Below are 7739 nucleotides of genomic sequence, written 5' to 3'. Positions count from 1 at the left end.
GAATTAAGTAATCGACCACTTAAATATAAACATGTGGCCGAGTTATATTAATAAAACCTATAGCCTAAGTAATCGGTCATGTAAATAGAAACCTCTGGTCGGGTTATGTTAATAAAACCTCTGACCTAAGTAATCAACCACGTAAATAGAAACCTTTGGGCGAGTTATGTTAATAAAACCTCTTACCTAAGTAATCGGTCACGTAAATAGAAATCTTCGGCCCAGTTATGTTAATAAAACCTCTAACCTAAGTAATCGTCTATGTAAATAAGGATTTCTAGCCGGTTCGTGTTAATAAAACCTAAGGCTAAACAAAATTAACCATTTAAATAAGAATCCTTGGTCGAGGCTATCAAGCCTATCAAAGATCTGAAGAAGTTAATAATAACTGGGTTGGTTGATCATTTAATCAAAAGGTCTAAACTATCAGCAAAGTAAATTATTTAAACTATTAAAGGAAAGAGCCAATGCGACACATATAGGTTCTGAAACGTGCCCCTAAACCACAAACCGGAATGATTTAAATATATACCTAGGAAAATACGTGCAATCAGGGAGAAACTGGATAACAAAATAATAATAGCAGCATAGCCAAAAGGGTTTCTTAAAAGGGGCTTAAACATGATACTAGAAGTAAAAACTACTATCCAAAATATTACAAAAAAAGACATCATCATTGATATCTAACAATAAACATAAATAAACTTAAACATCCTGATGCCCGTCTTCTTGAGCCTTGTGGGTCGGATTATTGGTCGTCACATCCTTCAAGACCTCAACTTCATAAGAAGATTCCTCCATATCCACAAGTCAGCCGTCCACCATAGTCTTAAAGAAATCCATCTCAGATAATTTAAGATTAGGCATGATGCATAACACTTGGGCTTTAACTTTCTAAAAAGCCTCATCTCCAGCTGAGAGCAAATCTACATGGACATCTTGCTAGGATTTCTTTAATGTCTCATTGAGAGCCCGAGCTTGCTCCATATCTTGGATCAAACCGGTTGTGGTCGTTTTAAGCTCTAAGTACTTGGAATCCACAATCTCTTTTTGCTTCTTCATTCCCAATAACTGGGAATTCGCGGCCTCCTTCTGCTTTTTCATCTCTGACATCTATTTGTTTAGCTCATCCACCTTGTCGGTTTGGACTTTAAGACTATCCTTCAGCTGGGTCATGTCTTTAGTAAGACGGATCTCATTCTGCTCTAAGCATGCCAACTTCAAACAAACCCCAAGTCATGAATGCACATCTCATTAAGTAGTCCCCTATGTTTTGGGTCAACTGTTGTGCACCTATATTCTTTACCTTCTCAACACCCTCTATCGCGTTCAAATGATCGTAAAGATATTTCAAGCCATAAAAACTATTGGACCAGAACTTGAATTCGGTCGATGGATTAGATTGATGGGTACTACCCGAATATCACATCATGGTAGTAATTGCCAAGTCGGCATGACTGACATGATCACCCATCAAGGTCTTCATCCTTTTTGGATAACACAATTTTTATCCCCTAAAAGGAGGAATTTAGGCAGTTTGGGGCTACTTTGACAACGTCCATTTTCTTCCTTTTAAGAGTTTGAGTCTGAATACCCGACATGTCACTCTTAGAGGAAAATTGTTTCCCATGCCTCGCTCTCGTTTCATCCATCAACTTCTTCTGTTTGGATAGTTTGAGATTTATCATGTCAACTGGAAAGAAAGAACAAAGTAAAGTTCAGAAAGATAAAATAATATGATTTCTAAAGAATAATAAAGGACATATATAAGCATTACCCAAGAATTAGAAATTTGTTCCAGATCGTTGGCCATATGTAGCAAATCCTTAACTTTTACTACTCGAAAGACATCCAGAACGGCTAAAGCTCAGATTTCCAAAGCTTTCAATTTGTCATAATCAAAACCGAAAACTGACAATGGGTTATCCGATCAATAAATTAGGAAATGATAGTTCTCGTCCAGCACATACATAACTTGGGGCACCTTTCCCCACTCTTCTTCACTCGAAGGAATCTATCCTTGAAAATTTTATAGTTAGCAGTATATGCCTGAAAAAAAGCTTTTCCTTGGAATTCTGCTAAGGGAAAACCAACCTCATTTTCCCACTCCCTTCATATCAAATAATGAGAAGAACAAACCTAAAGTGGGAGTTATATCCACCATCTCGCATACGAGTTCAAAAGCCTTAATAAAGCCCCAACCATTTGAGAGTAATTGAGAAGGGGAAACATTCAGGGTTTTAAGGAGGTCGGGTTCAAAATTAGTAAATGGGATATGAATTTTAAAGTCTTTGATTACCCCTGAGTTAAAATAAAAATACTCATCTGACATTCCTTTTGGCCGAGTAATACAAACTCTCTCACCAGCCACACAGGGTTCTGACACAATGCCCTCCTCGTTCCGGGTAGAGGAAACCTAATTATTGGGGCGAAACTTTAAAATATAGATATCGTCGATGATGTTGTAGTCATAACTTATAGCCTATTTATCAATCAAAGATCTTGTTGACTCCATCAGAGTATTCACGAAACCTGACGATGAAGACTTTGAGTCAGTTTTACTATTATGTGAAGGGATCTCACCATAAACTTCCCTAATAATTTGGTCAAACTCCACTCGATTCAGATGACCCTCACACTCTCTCATGCATTTGTTCCAGAGTTTTCTTCTCTCATGGACAATAAGGGAAATCGGGAACTCTCCTGAATCATCACAATCCCGTATTATAACCATAACAAAAGAGTATGAAAGAGGGAAAAGGAGTAAAAAGACAGAAAAAACAATACATGAGGCTTTAGCTTGTAGAATGGAACGATTGACAGAGGAAGCAAATGGGAAACTCGACAGGAAAACTTAAAAGAGAGGTCACTAGTTAGGTGAAAGAATAAACAAAGAAGGAGTCTTTTTATGGAAATAAGTTTACAACGGTCAAGAAGCTTTATCGAACTAAAATCATGATGACAAGTTAGGGTTCACATAAAAGTCATCATGACAAGGAGAGAGAAGACCAAACTTTTGGAGGCTGAGTACAAAAGAGCAAACAAATCTGATTGCATAACCCTAAATAAGTCAGATCCCGGTCAAGGATAACATTATTACAAGACATGAGCAAGTTGGATCCGGTCTCATAATGACTCTAGTGGATGAGCAAGTTGGATCAGGTTCCTTGAAGTTGCTAGAAGGAAATATGAACGGTTATATATGACGGTTATGAAACATCTCCAAGATTGCATGAGAGTTACATAAATTGATGAAAGAGACATTGCTTGATAGTTAGAGAAGACATCAGACGTTACCAGAGGTCACTTTAACATGGGATATGAAGGGGAATCCCTTTAATGGCCCTTGATTAGTGGGCTAGTATAAAAAGAGACTTCCCAAAGAGGAAGAGAGACAACTTATACCTTGTTCATACATGAGTTTATGATCTCTCTTGGCTCGCCTCCCAAGAAGATTTATCTAAATAGTGTTTATCAGGAATAATATATATCAGGAAATGCTTTTTAGCAGAATCTACAAACCAACACTAGATAATTCAACTAATGTACAACATAATAATGTTTACAAATATAGGTTCCATGAAATTCAGAGATAAAGGACAACCCGACTTTCTATATCAAGTCTTCTTGCGCATGTTTTCATTATGATTCATACAAAATAACAATTATACCACAAACTGGACCCATCAGATCAAGTGCCTCCGAGGTAGATTCAACATCACCAATGTTGGTTTAAGAAACAACTTCATAAACCAACATAGTTTATATTGATTTGTGATATGTAAGCTTTACTGCTTCCACATAATGGAAATTGGCTTCTTTATAACCGCTAACATAATGAGTATACTGGCCTCTAAGCATCTCAATGATGCATTCACATGGTTGTAATATAGTCAGGAATCACATGATTAGTTAGATAAATCATATATAATACACATCTTGTCCTCTTAATTTCCTGCTAACTCTTTATCATGGACATAATCAAGATATATCAGGTACCTCAATTACCAGGAAACAAAAATGGCAAGAATAACAAAAACTCATTAAAGTTTGCTTATGTTCATAACGAAGGTCCAACCAATTTAACAATGCATTTTTAATTCCTCTGATTATTTATTCCATCAATATATTAGATGTCGAACCGCTCCTCAATTTAATGTGAAATCAGGTATGCCATGTTTAGGGCAAAGTCAATCATCAAAATAAGGGTCCTTGACCACAAAATCAAATCTAACATACTGAGATCAATCCCATAATTGATTTCCAACATTAATTTCTTAAACCAATCACAAAAACAAACTAAAATGACTATGCAAAACTTATCTAAATAAAAGTTGTTGTTACCAACAGAGTTGTTGGGAAGAGCTTTTGTGATATAATGTTGCCGAACGACACCAGATGAATCAATGTGTGACCGATATCAAAATCATTGTCGGCGGAATCGTCCGCCCCGCCTCCATAAGGTGATTTCTTTGTGACCCACAATGTCGTTTGCTCGCTTCCTTAATAAGACTTTTTTCCTACGCTTAACGGAGATTGTTGGATGGCTGTCTCTAAGAAGCTCGAACTGGGTTCCGCTTGTAAACCATCAGACACAACTAACAACTCTGATGGTGATGAAATCCCCTCAACCATATCCTTAAAGACTTCTTAATGATTCCCGCCTGACTTGGACCCAAACCAAACAAGGTTGGCATTCTATTACCCATCGGCGAAGCGATGAACCGATTTCTTTGTAGTCGAGTCAAAATTTGGGATGTTCTAAGTCACCAAATTTGGGCGATGAAATGTTTAACCGTGGATAGTTGGTTTGAGTCCTCGCCGTTCAAACTTCTAATCCCTAGATCGAACCTGGCGTTTAAGTCAACACACAAAAGAACAACAATTGAGGTTATTTTCAATAAGCTTGTGGAGATTTCATGTTCATCAGGTGGAAGGTAATATAAAAGTTACAGGAATCCTAAAGAGGGCCACCGATCTTACGTTTAACACCAATTTTATGTATGGAGTTATATTCGGGGAAGATGATGACGATGATGATGATAGATGTGTAACCCTGATTAGTTTTTACCGGAGTCCCACGATAATTCCCTGAAGCTAGTCCGGCGGGAATACAATAGTTCAGTAATTTTGGTGTTTTAGGGAGGGATGAATGGTCACTATTATTGGTCGTCCAAGCTTTCCTCTTTTTGTGTTATTCATCGGTGAGATCCCCCTCATCTGTTTGGTCTTAAGGACCTATATATTTGCAAGTCTTTACCCATTTATCCATTTGGATACTGAAGAGACATGGTTTTTAATAGGTTTTAGTTACCATTAACGATTCGTAAGCAATTCAATCCCTAGCCATTCTGTAACATATTCGGCCATTGATTATTCCATGGACATAATAACGGTTCTGACATGAACATTCCTTTCAAAGCTCGATGAATTAAGTCTGAGATGTGCACGAAACTCACTGCCCGACCTCATAAAAATCTTGAGATGTACAAGGAGAAAATACAAGAAACCAACATGACGGTGAATTTGAGGGACGATGGAAATGGGAGAAAATAAAAGGAAATAGAGAAGAGATATCACATTTTGTACATGTTCTTAATCAACCTATGAATAACAAAAACTCTTAGGTCCGATGGGTAGGATTTTAGTAGGCCACAAATAGGCAATGCAAAAATGACACATCATGTTGAAAGAAATTGTGTTTCCAAAAAAATTATCATTATACCTCAACTTCTCCAAAAATAATTAATGCGCACCTCATCCTAAACCATCTAGACCTAGTGTTAGGGGAATGTGGCTAAAAATGAGAGGGTCAAAGATTAAGACAAGTCTACATTATGCTCTAAAGTAAACATGTATGGCGAAGGAACCCAACATTATTCTCGAGCCAAGACTATCCTAAGGGGTTATATTGTGCGACATCTATCACTCTAATTTCAAACACGTCACATAAATCTCTTAACAAAATATCATCACAAGCCTTTGACGAAAAATCACACATCAACCTAACTAGCCATTTAACAATCGCCAAGTACTCATAGTTTGCAAGAGAAGTCAGATATGTCTGCACTTGTTGAAGCATACATTGTGACAATGAAGTTAATGACAAGCCATAATCGGCCTAGCCAACTAAGCTTTGTAGGGAAAATTGTTTCAGATTGTGCCATAGTTGAATTTTTGGAAAATTGGGGCGCCAAAATCTTTGGAAGTAAAGCGGAATAGAAAATGGACACTTCCTATATGCATACTTGATCAAGATTGGCCAACCCCCTGGAGATCGTCAGATGACAATAATTTATAATATTCTATGACACATGTTCCTTGAGACAGTTGCCTCGGGAAGATTATAGACTCCCTGAACCAAGGAATGACTGCTCCCTAAAAATATATTTGATCAAGATTAATCAATTTTTATGGATTGTCAGATAAAAAAGTTTACGAGATCCCCTAACATATTTCCTTGGAGATTGTTCTCTCAAGGTCAAAGAAGATTTTAGGGTCTTTAAACTCTAGAATGTTGCTATAGAATCTAAAGAAAAGTTGAGATTCAAATATACACTATTATAAATGATAAATTTCGCACTCATAATTTCTAGTAGCTTAATCATCAAAATAATTTCAAGTATACTTTCATAATTAATTTATCTTCTAAGAATTTATCATTATCATCATCATCACAACCAAAATCTATCCGAATTATCCATTAAAATCGACGTTTTGTCTTCCACAAATATGTTGTTCTTAAATTCTATAAGAATCAACTACTCCATTTTAAGCAACTATTTTCTCCCTGACCATACAGTGTTATCAACCGTGTCTTTGTATATTCGTTAATTTTATTTTTCATTCATGAACACCTCCCCCGACATTTAGTAGTATTTCTTTCCTATTTGTGACAATTAGTTTTAGACTTTTTTCCTTATCATTTGTCAAACTAAAAAAGCACTCTCATTTGTTCTTTTTAGAAAGTGAAGATTTGTAATTAATGTGTTGCGTTAAAGTAACACCGAAACTGTATTTTTCAAGAAAGAGAAAAGGGCACATGACAAATTTCATTTTGGGACCAAATATAGGTAAATTGACTCTTTCTTTACGAAAAAAAGAAAGTAAAAAAAGTGTACTTTTTTTAAAAGATAAAAAATATATAAATAACATTATTTATAATATTTAATAAAGTTAATAGATTAATAGATGATAGTTGATTGGTAAGTTAATAGATTAATAGATGATAGTTGATTGGTAAGTTAATAGATTAAAGTTAATAGAATTTTCACCTATTATGAAATATCATCTATAAATTTAATCTATTATAAAAATTTTAACTTTATTGATGAATTTATAGATGATAGTTGATTGATAAGTTAATAGATTAAATTTATAATATTTAATAAACTTAATGGGTGAACTAACTTATAAATATGAAATAAAAAATAATTATTTTTTTTCAATTAAAAAATTTGAGATAAAAATTACAAGTTTTCTTTTATCAAAGATAAAAATTACAAATTAAAAGTTATTTGAAGTGGCTTATAAAAGATGTCATGAATTAATAATATACAAATTGTTATAAATGACTTCTTGATTGAGTGGATTTTATATTGATTTTCCATTCATTATATATGTTTTATAAATATGACTTATATTGCATTCAAAAGACACACGGATAATGAGAATAGTACAATATATTTTTTTTCTTATCTTTTATTTCTTATATTATTTTATTTATAGAAAAAAGGGAA

Source organism: Lathyrus oleraceus, chromosome 3 (genome assembly GCF_024323335.1).
Source record: "Lathyrus oleraceus cultivar Zhongwan6 chromosome 3, CAAS_Psat_ZW6_1.0, whole genome shotgun sequence".
Classification (NCBI taxonomy): domain Eukaryota; kingdom Viridiplantae; phylum Streptophyta; class Magnoliopsida; order Fabales; family Fabaceae; genus Lathyrus; species Lathyrus oleraceus.
This window is presented reverse-complemented; position numbering follows the sequence as displayed.